The sequence below is a fragment of the Cheilinus undulatus genome, linkage group 8 (genome assembly GCF_018320785.1).
Source record: "Cheilinus undulatus linkage group 8, ASM1832078v1, whole genome shotgun sequence".
Classification (NCBI taxonomy): Eukaryota; Metazoa; Chordata; class Actinopteri; order Labriformes; family Labridae; genus Cheilinus; species Cheilinus undulatus.
The window spans coordinates 44793687-44810459 of NC_054872.1; the positions used below are offsets into that span (position 1 = coordinate 44793687).

Consider the following 16773-nt stretch of genomic DNA (forward strand, 5'->3'; position numbering starts at 1 on the left):
GCAAACAATGTATTTAGGAATGCAGACACAGTCAAGACCATGTCCAAGACCTAACTGCTAACATCATTTTAGCTGCAGTGCATGCTGATAGCTACAACAACCTTTGTGTTTGGTTAAGATTATGCCCGGAATCATCATTGAAAAGCATGAATTCAAGAGAACAAAAAACTGTAACTCCAAATGGTTTAGAAAGAAGCTCAGCTATTTGGTCCCAGAATTTTCAAACCGGAGGAAACTCCCACGTAACATGTAGAAATGTCCCCACTTGGTTTAAATCACACAGAGAACAACCTGGAGACTGATCAATGCTCATCCTAAAACGCTGTACGGGTGTTAAATGAGTCTGACAGATTAAGTATGCATTTGTTAGTTTATAATTTGGATGTTGCGATACACAAGATGTATTTTGCCAAACTTTAACCCAGCTGATTGATGATTCAGGGCAGTCTCTGTTCCATTTTGATGCAACTACTAAGGAAGACTGTGTTTGATCTAAAAGCGTGCTATAAATCATAAAAACGTGTCCGTCAGAAAGCCCTGAAAGTTTCTAAAATCATTATTAGTACAAATGTCAGCAGCACGTATAGCTGAATGAACAAAAACGTAAAAACAGAAAAAGTACTGGGTGGCAATTTACATGTTTCCATTAAGTCCATGAAAAGTTCTTAATCCTAAACTGTTCATAATATCCTCTAAACAGTGAACCACCAGATTGTACCACTGTTGTGAAACAAAATGTTTTCCACCAGATTTTAATAGGCTATTATGAAACAATGGTGTGTTGGCGTGCCATTGAGACTTCCATTTATACATCTCTTCAATTTTCTTAACATTTTCAATTGCATAACTTATTATTGGACCATACTTAATCCTGCATGTTTAATTGAGCAGTGTGCAAATAGGATGTCTTTTAGAGAAGCTGGAGCCACCAAATCTCTCTCAATATTTATCCATAGAGTGGAAAGATTGTCTTCAAACCAACACATAATTGGACGAAGGGTAAGAGCTTGGAAGTATAACTTAAAGTCAGGTACAGAAAGACCCCCATAAATCCTTCTTTCCTTAGTAAATTAGCAAATTTTAATTTAGGGCGTCTGACTTTTCATTAAAATTTCACAATAATACTATGTATCTTTTCACAGTACATTGGAGGAAGACATAAAGGAATTATATAACTACAAAAATTTATCCAGCCAGTACATTCATTTTGATGAGAGAAATTCTACCAGAGAAAAAAACTGGTCAATTCTGCCATCTATCCAAGTCCTGTTTGATCATATTCAAAGTATCTGTGTAGTTCTTAGAGACAGTTTTACTAAGATATGGATATATATGTATTCCTAAATACTTAAAGTGAGAAACTGCTGGATAGTAAATTGAGCATATTCATCTCTAACAGTATGATTTAACGGTAGTAATTTGGACTTTGTCCAATTAATCTTATAACTGCAGAGGAAACTAAACTCCTCAAATATAGCAAGGATCTGAGGAAGAGAACTTGTTACATCTAGAAAAAAATAGAAGGACATCATCATCAAAAAGAGATATAAAACTAGAAAAGCACTCAGAGAGCGCAGACCTCTGCCATTAACCCTATCTCCCAATTGTAAAGAATCCTTTCAAAAATTCCTGGATCCAGACGGTGATCCGGATCACTCCCAATATCCAATCAGTTCTCCCTTATGCCATTTCTGACATTTCCTGGAAATTTCATCAAAATCCATCCATAACTTTTTGGGTTGTGTTGCTAACAAACTAACAAACACACTGACAAACCCAGCCGATCACATAGCCTTGGCGGAGGTAATGATAGGTGGGTTTCATTTAATTGGTGCAATACCATTTGATATTCTGATGGACTATAAGTTCTAGAGATAAGATAAACAACATTGCAGAGACTGAATCACCTTGACAACTGCTTCGACTTATTTGAAAGGCTGATGAGCATATGTGACCAGTGACCACACTTGCAGTAGGATTTGCATACATTGTTTTTACCATATTAATAAAATTGGCACCTAAACCCATGTGTTTCAACACACACCATAAAAAAGGCCATTCAAGGCGCTCAAATGCCTTTTATGCAGACAACATTCAAAATAGCTGATGATGAAAGATTTTCAGAAGCTTCAAGAATATGTAATAATCGACATATATTGAAATATCCATTGAGCAATAGTTCTCACTACGAAAATGCCTTGTCGATGGCAGAGGTCAAAGATTAACCAGAGGTGGCAAAGTGTGGCAAATAAATGTGTACATTCATTTGTGTTTTTCCCTCTAATGTAAACATTTCTGTCATATTCCTATAATGATATTTACTCAAAGCCTCAAGAAATTGAAATTGATTTTAAAATAAATTATGTTTACAATCAAATCTGCTCTTCATCATACTCCACAGGATTTTGCACAGCCTCCAATTATGACTTTCGGCAGTTTCACTACATAGATTTGAAAATGAACTGGACCCAAGCTCAACGTCACTGCAGAGAAAAATATACGGACCTGGCCACCATTGAAAGTGAGGAAGACATGAGCAAGCTCGACAGACCAGGCATCTCAAATGCTTGGATTGGACTGAATGATGATCCGCTGTCTTGGAAGACATTAAAGAGCAACGCAACAAACTCCTGGAGATGGTCAAGCACCTCTGAACCAAGTAAAACTGGTTATGACAACTGGATGGAACGCGCTCCAAATAATCATGGCGGAACAGAGACATGTGTTATAGCTAGAGATGACGGAACATGGGCTGATCTAAAGTGTTATTATAAAATGTCTGTCCTTTGCTACACAGGTAAGATCAATTTTAAATATGACTTAATAAGTCACTCCAAAACTGCGTACAAACCAATTCATATAACTAGAGGTGTGCCCAACTAATGATGTGCAGCTGATTTTCAATGGAGTGGTAAGTATTTTTAAAGGATGTAACAGTACTAAAATTGTTAAGGGGTTGTACAGCATCTCAACTGTGCTTGACTGAGATGTTTCAAATGAGAGGGACAGAACAGTCCATTAGTTATGTACAGTGGAGTATAACTGGTTTGTAAAACTGGTGAGCATAAATGTCTTGTGTGCCAAAGATGGTTGTCAGAAGGATTTGAAGGATCTAGAAAGAAGAGCAGGTAATAGTGTTGGCAGTGAGGCATAATCAGAAAGGTGTTAAATTTATCATGACAGTTTTACCTTGAGTGTGTGATGTCTCCAGGTGTTGGGAGTCAAGGGTGTCTCATTGCAGGAAGTGCAGAACCTAGAAGAGAAAGTAGAGGGTATCAGGGTGCTCTCACACTAGGCCATCCGTACCGTGCCTGGGCACATTTGAGCCTAAAGTCCAGTGCTTTCAACTACTGTGAGTGCATTCATCCCGTGCTTGGCTGCTGCACGCTTCCCGGCTCCGGCATGGAAGGACAAGATGGCATGGTATGAATGCAACCAAAGGAGCACAGGTGAAGGGATGTGACGTAACGTGAAGTAACAACAAAAGGACTCACTTCAGAGCGCACAGAGCACAGCAGGCAGCAGCAGCTGCATGTTAGAGATGGTAGTATTTTTTCTAGAGAAATAAGGAGAGATCTATATTTTTTGTCTCATTGTACTTGACTGTTTAGTTAACGTAGCCTACTGATCCCAGGTCAGATGAAATAACCCCAGTGTCAGATCACGTATCGTATAAATCTGTTGCAGCCTTGAAAACAATACTGATGTATACCGAGTCATCAACATGTATAAATTCATCAACAGTGGATGCCCCTTGTGATGACGTTGGTGCGTGACGTATCCGTGCTCAGGTCTGGATGTATTGAGCAGTGTGAGTGCGGGCCAAAGGGGGGAGAGGGGTGGGGCTCAAATGGGCTTTAGGAAGGTAGAAATATGGCACAGTACGGATGGCCTAGTCCGAGTACACACTTAGTGTCTCTAGCGAAGCTTTGGTGAATTCTAGTGTATGTGCAATCCATAATGAGGTAAGGAACAGCCATTAGTGTCAGTAATGATGAATAATAAAATAGACTGTGGTAAAGGCATCTCCAAGGGAAACTATTAATTCATATAGTTAGAGAAATAGAAGAAAAACAACTTTATTACCAAGATACATAATGTAGATTCATCCATCCATTTAATGTCCTAAGTATTTTGTATTTTTAATTGTTTTCATTATAAACTAGAAAGGCACTCGAAGATTAGATTGATCTCGAGATAATGTGCAATGTTTTTTGTAACCCTAACAACCAATTGTTTTTTTTTTTTTTTGATTGACTAAATGTCTAGTTACTAGTTCTGATTGAGGAAACCAGATCTTAAACTTAATCTACTCCTCTACACATGGCTTTACTTGAATTTTGTTGTGTTGTTGTGTGTTGTAGATAAAAATACTGATGGCCGGAAAACATATGTCCTTATCAAAACCCCCATGAATTGGACGGACGCCCAGGCTTACTGCAGAAAACACCACAAAGACCTGGCTGTGATTGAGAATGCTGAGGAAAACACAGAGATGACCAGAGTACTGGATGGATGTGTCTCGTGGATTGGTCTGTACCGAGAAATGTGGAAGTGGTCCGATGACAGAAACAGCTCCTTCAGAAACTGGAAAGAAGGAGAGCCAAATAATGCATATGCTTCCCTGTCCTGTGTCTTTAGTAATGTACATCATCAATGGGAGGACTTGAGCTGTGCAGAAAAGCTACCCTTTTGGTGCCAAGATGGTGAAAAAAAAAAAAAAACCCTGTCATTTTCCATAATTTATTTATTCCATTTTGTTGTCTGTCAGTCAAAACTAATTCTGTCTTTGTTTCCCCACACTTCTTGGACTGCCCAGTCCCCAAGGGGAAAACTGTTTTGCTCAAGATGAAGTTTCAGACGGGTGCTGACCTCACGGATCCAGCTATCAATAACCAGCTCCTACAGCAGGTGAATCTCCCTCCAGTTGTTTTCACTCTAACATCTATTCATTTTCATTTATAAAGCACCAATTAATAATGAATATAATCATAAAACTCTTTACAAAAAGCGCTTTCCTAGACTGTACTCCTTCTTACAGAGACCCAATAATAATACGTCATGAGCAGAGCCCCTTGGTAACTTGACAACAATCAGCAAGTGAAATGGCAGGGAAAACTGACATTGAACAGGCATAAAATCTCACAAAATCTCAGACAGCAGCCACTTACTACTGAGACAGTGCTGGGCTCAAGAAGTGGGAAAGAGGACGATGCAGAGATGGGTAGAGAAAAATCAAACTGAGTAACAGTATGTAATCCTGTAAACTATAGCAATGCTGACTCAGGAGAGAAGGTGTGGTGTTATTAGTGGAAGTACCACTTTAACACAGAGTATTGTGCACCTTCATAGCCTAATGCAGCCACAGTTTCTTTATCTTCAGGTGGCACTGTTATCCTGTCCTCTCGTATCCTCTATCTTTCTTCCTCTCAGACAACAGGTTAAGTATATTTATGTGTTTTTCATTTAGACCCTAATAACATCATCCCCTCTTCTCCCCATGTGCTTCTGCTGCTCATTTTGATTCGCTGTTGAATTTCTGGTTCTCATGCCATAAATTCCTACCATTGATACGGAGGTCCAAAGCTATCAAAATAATGCTTTCACACTGGGCATGAACTGGACTGTGGTTCAGTTTGGTTTGGACCAAGACCACTTCTTTTGGTCAGACCAAGGTCCCACTGCATAGTTTGGACCCTGGTCCAGGTGAGGTTTCACACCTATCATTTTGGTTCAGATCAAACTGAAAAGTCTGAATATCTGGACCAAACTACACGCCATTCACATCCAACATTAAACATTGTCAATATTTAACAAGTTTTTAGAGCTCCTGAGTTATCCTCACACACCTTTCTGCATCATTGTCTGTATGCTTTCACTGAGGGCAAGTTTATAAAATAATAAGATCAAGGTAATCAAATGGTTGGGTATTACTGTTTACCATTGTTTTAATGGGAAGGGCCTAGAAACAAGATTTATTTTGTCTTACCTAGTACCAGACAAAATGTAAATTATCTGTCATATTAGCTGTGTAACAGCTGTAATATGTTGTATGTAACAAATATCTGTGTCCGCTTCTGGTATACAGTCCAAGGTCAAATGCTGCATTGCTATTTGATCGACCTATTTTGAGAAGATTCCTTTAACACTGATATCATCTTTAACAATGGCTTTCTGTCAAAACTTTCCTTTCTCAGTTCAGTGCTGCGCTATCAGAAAAGATGGGACAGACTAATGTAAAGCTGAGGTGGAAGATTCAACCCAAAAAAATCAAAGAGGAGAAAGATCAAGCCGAGGATGAATGCACAGAAACCAAATGGCAGACCAAGCTACCATGACTGAATAAGATATGATAAGATATTCCTTTATTAGTCCTGCAAGGGGAAATTCCATTGCTTCAGGCCTTGTTTGATTCAGATTAATCACTTAAAAATCAGCCGAGAAGAAAATCCAGAGTTGTGGGAGAAAGTTTTGACAAATTTTCAAATACATCACTACCTGTCCCTGCGAGATGCAACTTATGAACAACAGTTGCACTCGTTCCTAAAAGTCTGTCTCAACCTTAGCATGAAATTTTGGCCTTTACTGTCAACAATATTGCCTAGCACACAAACAAAAAATGAAACTGATGTTACAAAAAATCAGTGTTGATTTCATCGACTAAAACCCTGACTAAAAATGTTCATCAACAGCCTTTCTTTCCATTTTAAAAACTAGACTAAAACTAACAAAAATAGACATGTGATGACAAAAACTGACAAAACTGAGTTTAATTCTCGACAATATGACTAAAGCTAGACTAAAATGTAGTTTAGTTTCCGTCTGACATTTAAAATCCAAGATATTTCTCCACTGTGGGTAAATCTGTCAAAAAACAATGCATCTGTATGTATTCTGCCTCTCAGCTGTAGAAAACAGGGACCCCAGGTTTGGCAGAGTGCAGAAAACACACTGCCATGATTTGGTACCAGATATAGGAAAGAAAATAAATGTTTGTACTAAAAGTAAAGACTAAGATGTGGGGACTTACGGACTAAAATTAGACTAAAATGTTTTAAGTTTTCATCGACTACAACTGGACTAAAACCAAAAAGGATAGAAATAACTACATGTGACTAAAACTAAAATGCATTTCATTTAAAGAGTAAACTAAAGCTAAGATTATAAATAGCTGCCAAAATCAACACTGCAAAAAATGAAATCTAGAGTTGTTGAACTAGTTTATTCTACTGCAACACAATCATTCAGATCAGATTGGTTATGCATAGAGTTCTAAGGTCTTCTTCGTCTACAGCACACTGCTGTTATGAGCAACAAGCTACTGCAAAGGAACTAGCTATGAACTAATGCTAGTCATATCAGTTTGCAAAGAGCAGTCAGTAAACCCAATAAGTAAATAAATAAAGGTTGTCCCTATCCATTTTGTAAACCTTCAAAATTCAAGCCAACAAATATTAAAATGTGGTACTAGGTAGGTAGGTAGTAGGTAAGTAAGTATATAGGTACTTCATTAATCTCGAGAGATATTCAAGAGATACTAGTGCTTAGTGTGAAAGCAATAAGGGCATCGCATGCCTGTAAAATCCAGAGAAGGATGATGACGGTCAGCAGCAAGTATTGCACAGTAGATATGGCTTAGGATCAGTCAAATCATTTTTATGGTTGATCTCCATCACACTAAGCCTTGCTTCTTGCAGCATCCTTTAAAGATAATTAAGACATTTGCAAAAAGATTACCTTACTCACCTTCAGGAGGCCTGGAAAATATTCATTTGTTTTGAAGGGACGTGTCCTTGAAGACTTTTATAACTCGAGCCAACATGCTGCTGTCCTTAACAAACAAGTCCCTTCAATGTCTAGAAACATCTGACTGCAGAAGACAACAGCGGTTTTGTATAGCAATATAAATAGTTACAGAGAAAAAGCAACTAGCAACTCTTCTGATAGCCATGATGTCACTTAGGTTAAAGGTCAAAATTTGCTATTTTTAAGATCTTTGATCAATGGAAGAGTAGTTTTAGGGTGTGACTTTTATTGAAAGTATTCTGAAGCTTAACTCAAAAGCATCTTGGCATAAATACCATATTTGAAATAATCCATAGTTTTGCAGATTTACTATCTACCACTTCAAAATGGTTTAGTGAGTAGAGACAATGTAAAGGTTTCCCTTTATACACTGCCTGGCCAAAAAAAAAAAAAAGTCGCCACCAAAAACAGGTCACACACTCTAATATTTTGTTGGACCACCTTTAGCTTTGATTACAGCACGCATTCGCTGTGGCATTGTTTCGATATGCTTCTGCAATGTCACAAGATTTATTTCCAACCAGTGTTGTATTAATTTTAATATTGATGAAGGGAGAGTCTGACCACTGCGCAAAGCCTTCTCCAGCACATCCCAAAGATTCTCAATGGGGTTAAGGTCTGGACTCTGTGGTGGCCAATCTCATGCTCCCTGAACCACTCTTTCACAATTTGAGCCCGATGACTCCTGGAAATGTCATCTTGGAATATGCCCGTGCCATTAGGGAAGAAAAAAATTCATTGTTTAAGAAATGAGAAGTTACTCATTGCATCAGCTGGGGTTAAATAACTTGTTGCCAGCTGAAAGATAATCGCCCATGCAGTAATTATCCACTAGGAGGCTCGTACCTATTTGCTTAGTTAAATCCAGGTGGCATCTTTTTATTTGGCCAGGCAGTGTATTAGCGAGTTTAGGTTTTAGGTTTAGGTCTTTGAGGGCATATGTGGATATTAATCAGCATTTAAGACAATACAAATAACCTCACTGACTGCCTATTTAACAGTTTTTCTGGTGTAACATGAATTTAGAATCAATGACCAATTAAAAATGTCTGAGTAATTTCTTTCCAGCTTTATTGTTTTAAAAAAAGGACATCTAGGAATTTAAAACTGCTTAATCCCCAAAGTCAGGGATAAAGTTTGTTTTCAGAATAGAGCTGTCATTTAACAAGTATCTTATTAGTGTGAGATGCCCCAAATTTTTAAAAAATCCTGGCAGCTGTTCATCAACAGAAGGACACTGCTTTTTCAGCTATTTAATGCCCATGCCATTAAAAACATAAAATTCAATTCTGAGGAGTTTGGCTTAAAAGGAGCTCTTTAAAACCTCCTCAGTGCCTGTCATGCCATTGCTGCTTGTGTGACAGTGGATTTAAAGAGATATATTACACTAATAAATAACTCCTCAATGGTGCCAGGCTCAGAGCAAAGGTTTACAACTGGTTGTAAAAAATGTAAAGGACAGCTGAGGATTCAAAAGGTAGCTGGTCATTCAGATCCTTCCTGCCATTTGGTGGAGTGCCATATTCAGACGAAATGCCAAGGAAATGAAGGTGGGAACAAATGAAAGTGATCTGTGAGCCTAAACAAAGTCACTATTTGTGTGTGGTGCCTCTAAATATTTTTAGATTTCCTTCATGACTTTGACCATGTGCATAAAGAGTGCTTTAGAAATAGATTTGCCTTTGCCTAATCATGTTCAATGGCATTTGTTGTGTAGGTGTATTATGTTACTGATTTAACAAATAAATATATTTAGTGTAGGGCTGGACAATTCATTACAAATTAGATTAATTTGCAATACGGCATGCTGAAATTTTCAAATTGCAGAAGGTGCAATATTTCTTTAACCTGAAAATTGTGACAAAATACCAGTTTAAAACTTTTTTGCAGCAGAGACATTATGCATTACATATCATGCAATCATTTTATTGGCATATTTTGAAATTTGTGTACAAAAAAACACATTCTTAATCGTTGTATGTTTTTCATGTTAAATATGAAAATTATATTAAAATTTTCACTACCTTCAATACAACAGTTCATATCCAGTTTGCAAAATGAGTCGAAATCATCACAATTACATATTTTTCAAAATTGTCCAGCCCTAGTTTCATCTAATATTGTGTTGGCTATAGTATAGAATGAATTATTTCTTGTTTTGTTGGAAAATACATGAGATGAGGAACTGAAGAAATAATTGCATATTAAATTACAATTGCAATATTGGCTAAAAAAAGATGGCAATTAGATTATTTCCCCAAATCATTCAGCTCTAATTTAGTGGTTTCTTTTGGTCATTTTAGATCCTTAAATGTGAATTTCCTAATCACTGGTATCTTGTGTTTCAATTGACTGATGTTTCCATCACTGACTGTTATTCTTTTACCCAAGTGCATTTTGAAACATGTTTTGTATATTTATACATTTCTGTTATTTGTCTAGCTTGCATTTTATTCTTTGTATCTGTTTGTCACTGTAACTGAGAGCTTGTCCTCAATTATTTTTGAGATTAAATACATGAATACTGATAAGCTGTAGGGGGTTTATATCACAAAAAGAATCCAATTTGAATTTGGAGCCACATTTCTTTGTCATTCAACTTCATTAGTTAAGTAGTAAAGGTTTAAGTGCTGAAGAACTTGATTTTCCTTCCTTTTTATGGTGCTGAACACAACATAAATCCAAATAATAAACAGACTCATTCTCTGCAAGAAAAATCCTTTTGAAAGCTTTGTATTTTGTCTGGTCTAAGCCACAAAGAGTGTCCAGCTTCATTTTCTTTCTGTCTCCCCATTTTTGTCATTTTAATCAAATTACAGACATGCCAATTTGCATGGGATAAGTATTAACTATGGATCTCTGTGTGTGTTTAAATGGAGTAGTAATTTGCCCTTGAATTTTTAATCTGCAAATTACAGACATGGTCGATTAAAAACACAGACGTCCTGCAGGATTATCATAAACTGCTAGAGGTCCCTGGGCAAGATTTATCCCATGTGAATAAGGCATAAGGATGTGAAACTAGATACAATTTTGTTTTCATCAGATTCCCATTGGAATGAATAGACCTCCAATTGACTTGCCTCTGTACATGTAGAAAAAGTATTCACATGCATTCAAATCTATAAACAGTGGTGAAAATAGCAACCTATCACAGAATGAAAAAGGCATCCATCCATCATATATACTGTCAATTGTTTTTAGAGCTGATCCTCACTGCCACTGGGCAAGAGGGAGACTGGCCACCAGTCAAACACAGAGCTGACACAGAGACAAACAAGCATGATCATAGTCAAACCTATGCACAACTTAGATAGAGTCACCTATCAGCCTGAGCATGTCATTGGACTGTGGGAGGAAGCCAGAGTACCTGGAGAGAGCCCACTCAGACCCTGTCCAACAGGGATTCAAACCAGGAACCTTCTTGCTGTGAGGTAACAGCACTAACCACTGCAATACAAAGTAGCCCCAGAAGAAAAAAAATGACTAAATAAATAATAAGATGAGGGGAAAAAATATGTGAGTGATGCTTAATGGAAAGAGGATGAAGCCAAGGAGCCAGGGGAGGATGGATGAAGGAGGAGAAAGGAGGACAGGGAAAGACTGAGCTTGGGAGGGAGGTCCAGCAAGAGCAGCAGGCTGCAGGAATGTTTCACATGCCTGTCCTCTGGCTGACCTCGCCTCCCTGGAGTGTGGGAGATACTGGGAGTAATTAGCCTCCTTTAACATTGGATCTGTGCTGCCTCTGTGCCTCAATGGAGTTAGCAGTGGCATTGAAGGAGATCAAGTGTATTTATATTTTCAAACAAAACTCTTTGTCTGTGCTGCCTGCTCGTATCACACTCTCTCCATTCATTATGTTAAGATACTGCTTAAAAACCTTTTAATATGCATTTCTTCTACTTTTTTGAGTTATGGCAGTGCAATTATTTTCAGTCATTCACTGTTGAAAAAGGCAGTAATTTAGACCATTATTTTCAAGTGGAACAGATTTCCTCCCCCCTTACCCTTCCACCAGTTTTGCAGCTGACCTACTTTATCTTCAAGCAAATTGAATCATGGATCCTCTAAACTGCAAATAATTCTCATTTAAAGTCAAACACTGAGGAATAAAGTGGACGTGAATAAAGAGAAATGGGGGCTAAAAGTATTGATTTTGTGAAAGGCCACATGTTTTCCATCATGAAATGCCAATACTGGGACATCAGTGTTATCTGCTGTGCTTTGATGCCCTTTACTTGAACACACAAGTGTCCTTTTATGGCAGACCATAAATCCAGAGCTAAAAACCCTCACATCTAAAGGTTTATAGACCATGCTAAATCAGTGGTTGAGAGGATTCCACCATTTTTTGTACTCTTTAAAAATTCTTCTTAAATCATCTGAAAGTCATGAACTCTGAAAGAATCCTTTAATTGGTAGATAAGATTTGATCCTGGATGTATACTCATGTTCTCTGTTTATAGTGACTGTATGCAAAATCCAGATGAGGTGAGGGAATGCCTTTTCCTGTAAAATATATGTTTTTGTTAGACATGAATCAAGGGCTAAATCTAATACAAGAAAAGGGAGAGTAAATGATATGGTTTACCATGAAAAGGTGTTAGTGAGGGTTTGTTAGCCTAACCTATTTTTCTCAAACTCTGCAATCTTTATCTAAAAAAAATTAAATCGATAATATTTGCATTTAAACCCATCCTAGCTAATTAACCCTAGCTAGAAGTGTAAGCCTATTCAATCTAACGTGTCATATAGGCAGGGATGGAAAAAGTACACAACTATTGTACTTAAGTAATTGTCTATAAATCTACTGTGCAGAATTTTTAGGTGTGTTTTGGCCAAAAATTACGAGAGGCATCTGGCTGCAGACCTCTACAATGGGGCGTTCAGCAGCAGATCTTTATGTTGGGGGTTCAGCAGCAGACCTCTACACTGGGGCGATGATGTACATTGCCCGAGCCACTGACCTCTACACTGGGGAGATGATGATTGCTTCTCTCAAACATGACGGACGAACGAGAGGAGCACAGGAACACAACAAAGAACTTTTATAAGCTTTATTTTTTTTGTTTGTTGGTTTTAACCAAAGTATTTAATCTGTAATAAAATGTTAATTTGAAACAGAGTCATTTTCATGCAAAAATAAGTGATAATTAACTTTTTTAAAGCCTTTTTTGTTCATTTGTTTTTTTTTGTTTGTTGGTTTTAACCAAAGTATTTAATCTGTAAAAAGTAACTTTTATCCCCCTATGAGGATTACAAGACATGATACCATCATCTTTATGAAAAAATAAGTGATAATACACACAAAAATGTGTACTATTTTACTACTAAAGAAACCAAAAATGTATCTACTAGTATTTTTATTTTTTTGTGAAAATACATTGTGTTGTCAGTTTTCAGTGAATTTCTACTGTTAATTTTGATCCTCAGCCGTTGTCATGGAAATCTACAAGCTGATTTTTTTTTTTTTTTTTACGTTATTGCAATTATTGAAAATACAAAATCTCAATGACAAAAGACAGACACAAGAAACAATTCAACTGGATAACAAAAAAATAGACAAGGCAACAAAAAATAACTATGGGGGTTGAAAAAATATAAAATCTACAAGCCGTTTATAATAAACGTTTTAATTGTGAGACGGCGATGACGTCATTACCCACGGCCGGAATGGTGTCCAAAATGATTTTCGTGTTTTGCAGTTGAGTCCACTATACAGTCACCTATATGCTGCTCTCTATATAGTGGATAGGGAGTAGAGAATGAGTGTGTGGTTTTGGACACAGCTATAATCTCTCTTTTAAAAGATGCAGATCATTTGGCTCAGCTCAGAAAAGCTTGTTGTTTGGCTCCCAAACAGCTCCTTATTTGGTCACAGTTTGGCTTTTAAAATGCGGATTAAATAACAGTAAAGGATAGAGGAAAGGAAACTGGCACTCACACAGGAGCTAGCTACCTTGGCTAACAAAAAAGGGCCATCTCGGTCCTTCATCCCACAAGGTTTATTCAATTGATAGTGTGTTCAATTTAAAGGCATTTCTGTGACAAAATTAAGATTTTTTTCATATGTTAAAGGGGGTCAGCTAGCCTCTAAGACTCAGTACAAGACTCTTAAAGACTCGTCTCTCTTCATCTGGCTAGAGAATGCTATATGCTAGGAGGTATGCAGGACTGAGCAATGTGTGATATTGAGTGCCACTACATCAGGCAAATCCGTTAAACTGTGGGAAAAAAAACAGTATTCTGTAAAGTGCAGGAATCATACTCAGTGTAGTGCAGTATTCTTATGCATTCTTCCATTCTCATTCATTCCTTATGCAGGGTTCCTACACACTTTTAACAGTCAGATTTAAGACTTTTAGGACCTCTTTTAAGAGCTGAGCTGATAAAAATTACTTACATATTTTGTGCAGCAAACTGTCAAAAATGAAAGGCTTGTGAGATTTCCCATAACACCAGGCAGAGCTGAATTGTCTGGTTTGATGCACTGTTAATGAAATGCCAACTGATGCAGGACAAAGAGAAGTTTTGGTCATTAACACAGAAATTTGATATCTGGCACATTTAGCGCCTCTTTCCTTAGAATACATGGCAGGGCCTGAACTTTGGTGAAGGATTGTGGGAACTGCGTACAAGATATTCAATTACCACAAGTTTTGCTCTCATATAAAAAATATTTGACAATCATTTAGTCATATTGCAAAGATTTGCACAGTTGAGGAAATATTAACTGTTGAGCAAAGTAAGCCTGGATCATTAGAGCACCAGCTCATGTTCTCTCCCTCTCATCCACACACATGGGCAGGTGTGAACTGAGGGGACTGTGTTAAAACGTAGTGTTTGTAGCGCACTGGTACTCAGCCCATGCAAGTAGGCTAAGGCTGCTTACAGGAGATCTTCTGGGATTGATAAACTCATCCATATTCTGTACTCGTTCTGTCTGCACAATTTGCATCCGTGTTATAGTGGCGTCTAAAATGCTCTGCATTCTGCAATATTTGGATCATTTAATACGCTTTACATCATGAACAAGGCTCGTCTTTGAGCAGGTCACCCATGAACCCAAGAAACATTTTATAAATTCTTAAAAAATAATTGTAGAAAACGTCATACTGCAGCTGAGAATGGTTAAAGACACACAGGTGTAGAGAGGAAGGAGGAGTACTGACCAAGCTAAAGTGTGTTCGTTTGTGCCCGTGTGTGTGTGTTTGTGGGAAATAGAAGTGAAGGTGAGTACATTAGAGTTGTTTGTGATCAAATCCCAAAATAAGTATTAGAATGCTGTAATACATGTACGTAATTTAATGTAATGCTGTAAAGATATTCTTACCTATTATGAACAGGGTAATGAAGCATATATCTTAGATTATTGTTCCCAAATTACCTTATTTGTTTGATGTTAATAATGATGCCAGTCATATTAATCAGGCATTAGACACTGAAATAAAATGGAAAAAAAACAATATCAGGCTGATCAGAGATAACACTTAAAGTCTCATCTATGATGCTTGAGAAAATGGAGTTGAGGGTCAAGCTGATATCAAAAGTTAAAATTACTATCAGAAACTTCTGTGTTGGTTTTTGTGACTCCTGTAAAGGAGAGTGTGCCTTGTCCTGTACTTAAACACAGTTCATGTGTGAGTAGTGATCTCACACTGAGTGAAGAGTATCCTCAACATGTTGCTGTCTTTTAATTATCAATACAACTCCCTTTGAATCCTTTTCTGGAAATTGTTGTGTAAGGCACTTTTGGTTGTTGAGCAGTAAATTTTCATCCGACACTTATCCAGTGGCAGAGATGACAAGCATATAAATACAGAAGCAGATATAATCAATGATCTTTTGATGACTTTGTTTGCTTTTAAAGGTCAAAGAGAGGCAACATTTACATCAGTCAACAACAACAAAAGTCAAATTTAAGAATTTAAAGATCTACAGAAACCCTGTTATGGCTGCCCCCTGCGACCTGACCCCCAACGGACATTCTGGATCACATGACTGCAAACAATCTTTAGAGTACAAAAGTTAATCTAAAAAAAAAATTCAGTATCAACCCACCTTTTCTCCCCTTGTCATCTTTGTTCAACACCAGCTGCCATATTGTCACTTTAGAACCACTGCAGGTTTCTTGTGTTTGAATCTTGTGGATGAATGATGCAAGTGGAGCTGGTTTTCTCTTTTAATATTACTTCTGAGGAAGAAACAGTGAATTAGTACATGTATGACAGTTACAAAGTCCATTCAAACTCCTCTCTTATTGTTAAATTGTTTAAAGGGGGAATAAAATCCCCCACAGAATTAAAACTACAGATAAACATACCTGGCAGAGAAATCTCCGTGTAAATGTCACTGTAGCTCTGCAAGACAACATACAGAGCAAAAAGGTTAGCTTAGTTTGCCGCGCATTTTTAGCTAGCTGAATTATCCATTAAAACAGTTCTTTTTACAAGATATATATATCAAATAATCCCATCAAAAACTTACAACAGACACTACAGAGTGGTAGAAAGTTCAAAAATCTAAAAAGATACGATAAATAACTGGATGGATTGAGATTAAATGTCTTACGATGTAAAAACACCCACCTCTGCTGGTTCGTACATAAGAGGAGGGAAAAAATAAATATGTAAAAATAAAACACCAGAAGAAAGGGCTTTGAACTCTACTATGGATAAATGAATGATTTCTTCCTAGTCACAGATAACATTGGTCGGCAAATAGAACTTGAATGAGCATAAACACAAGAGCAAAACGACCCTGTTAAACAAACTGCCAACCGCTACGTTAGCCGTTACTAGCTTAACACACCGGTGTATCGGTGTAAGTAGTGACCCTTTTAACTTGTGGCATTCCGGCTTTCATTTAGCAGTTGTGGATGTAGCCACAACAGCTAAACTAATCCGATTTGTCTGTAATGGCTAAAAATTAACAAAGTGACATGCATGAGGACAGCTTTTCCTATTT

General features: G+C 37.4%; 1 long non-coding RNA gene across 4 annotated transcripts in view; it reads right to left on the reverse strand.

Moving 5' to 3' along the window:
- Positions 1-16762, reverse strand: part of LOC121513636 — a 75952-nt gene extending 59190 nt beyond the window's left edge. For 2 of the 4 annotated variants that reach the window (XR_005992226.1, XR_005992227.1), the window contains exons 1-4: positions 16395-16762; positions 16130-16166; positions 15868-16000; positions 3190-3253 (exon numbers count right to left, since the gene is read on the reverse strand). This is a non-coding gene — a long non-coding RNA (uncharacterized LOC121513636). Of the gene's footprint in view, positions 1-2080; positions 3113-3189; positions 3254-15193; positions 15248-15867; positions 16001-16129; positions 16167-16394 lie in introns of those variants that run through there. The other 2 variants (XR_005992228.1, XR_005992225.1) reach the window with 2 other exon arrangements.
- Between the last annotated feature and the right edge of the window lie 11 nt (positions 16763-16773).